The 1,938-nt window shown below is 48.3% G+C and overlaps 1 non-coding gene across 1 annotated transcript; it reads right to left on the reverse strand.

Moving 5' to 3' along the window:
* Positions 1 to 585: 585 nt before the first annotated feature.
* On the reverse strand, positions 586 to 658 carry TRNAS-CGA (transfer RNA serine (anticodon CGA)). Its single transcript has one exon. It is a non-coding gene; the product is annotated as a tRNA-Ser (tRNA).
* Positions 659 to 1,938: the final 1,280 nt, after the last annotated feature.

The raw sequence follows: 1,938 nt of genomic DNA on the forward strand, positions 1-1,938 counted from the left end.
ATTTACTGTGTGCTCTGGCACTGCTGTTGGCATGCGAAGTTTCAGCACCGGTTGCCCTTAGGGATGCTGGCGCTGTCCACAGCAGCCAGCCCCACGGCCACCTTAGACAAGTGCGTTTCGGTCTGTGCATGCAATGTTTGCCAATTAAGAAACAGCGAGTACTGCAGTACCATGAACTGACACAATACAAATAGCAATTCACGGATTGCGTGCGTCGTCCTTGCAGCGTTGCCTTTCTAATGACCATTCAGCGACAACTGTCGGAGCAGAGAAGTCGAGAAACGGCATGTGAAATATTTGCATGCACTTCTGACGAAGAGGCGTTTCCCTAGCTTTCTGCGCAACACCTCTTACAGTCTACGTTGTTGCTAATCTGGTGTGTGTGTGTGTGTGTATATAATATGTATATATATATATAAACGAGAAGAAAGGGGGTTAACCGAGGGGCCCGATTTTTATTAGTCATATCATAAGAAGCCAACAAACACTGACACCAAGGACAACATAGGGGAAATTACTTCTGCTTAATAAATGAAAATAAAGATATGATAAATTATGGAAATTAAAGTGGATGTAAAAACAACTTGCCGCAGGTGGGAACCGAACCCACAACCTTCGCATTTCGCGTGCGATGCTCTACCAATTGAGCTACCGCGGCGCTGTTTGGCCATCTACTTTCTTGGGTATTTATGTGTACTAGTGGAACCCTGGGAGTGTTAGCCAGCGCCACCACTCACAGACCTTGACGGCGGACGTGGAACGTCTTTTTTGCCGCAGGCGTCACGAGAACGTTATCTTTTGTGGGGTGAAGGCAACTGGTCAATAAACCCACATATGCTACCTGTAGGCATCAATGTTGCCGGATTCGAGACCCTCGTTAGTTAATAAACGAGAAGGAAGGGGGTTAACCGAGGGGCCCGATTTTTATTAGACATATCATGAGAAGCTAACAAACACTGACACCAAGGACAACATAGGGCAAATTACCTGTGCTTAATAAATGAAAATAAGGAAACGTTAAATTATGGAAATTAAAGTGGATGAAAAAACAACTTGCCGCAGGTGGGAACCGAACCCACAACCTTCGCGAAATGCGAAGGTTGTCGGTTAACCCCCTTCCTTCTCGTTTATTCACAAAACCGTGCGTTTTCTGCAACCTCAAGGTTAGCGCGCCCGATCCTATGCATGCAGAGCTTCCTTCTTTGTGCGCTACGCTCGCCGGATGGTAGACACAAAAATCGCACTTTCGTCGGAAAGGCTAAGCATTGATTGAGATAGCAAATTAGTAGACGGGTATACGAGTTAGCATAGTAGATTTATCGGCTGTATAAACTATTCGCTCACTAAGTAAATTAACAAGCACGGTGTCACGCTCGCACAGGCAAACATATGGACACATCTCGCTCGATGACTGCAGGAACTCGCTCTCAAAACGCAGGCGCGAAGAAGCGCGGCAGCAGCAGCGAGCGAATTGACTTTTGTGCTGCGTCTCGCTTCAACGCGAACAAAACGTCGAGAGCACAGCGCATACGAAGCTGCACCAGCATTCGGCGCACTTTGTGCATATCACAGATCGCTTTGAAGTGAGGCCCACGAAACCGCGCACTCTGTCCACATCGGAGATCGCTTTCGAGATGGGGGCGCCGCGCCTTCAGGCCGGCCCACACGGAGCGGACTTTCACGGCGAACTGCGTCCGGCCCGCACCAGCGTGGCGAAACGCCAGCGTACAGCCGCCGTGCTGAACACACGTGCGGCGAAAAACAGGCGGCCGCCGCCGCCACGATTTCAGTGTTGCTAGAAGCGGCGGGTTTCCATTCCCGGTAAAATGCAGTGAAAAATAGTTTTGTATCTGCAACTGAACCATTATTTATGCAATGGTGGCAAATAAGACGACTTTTATCTGCGCTTATTAGCGATTTGACAATTTTTTTTTTATT

Source organism: Dermacentor andersoni, chromosome 11 (genome assembly GCF_023375885.2).
Source record: "Dermacentor andersoni chromosome 11, qqDerAnde1_hic_scaffold, whole genome shotgun sequence".
NCBI lineage: Eukaryota > Metazoa > Arthropoda > Arachnida > Ixodida > Ixodidae > Dermacentor > Dermacentor andersoni.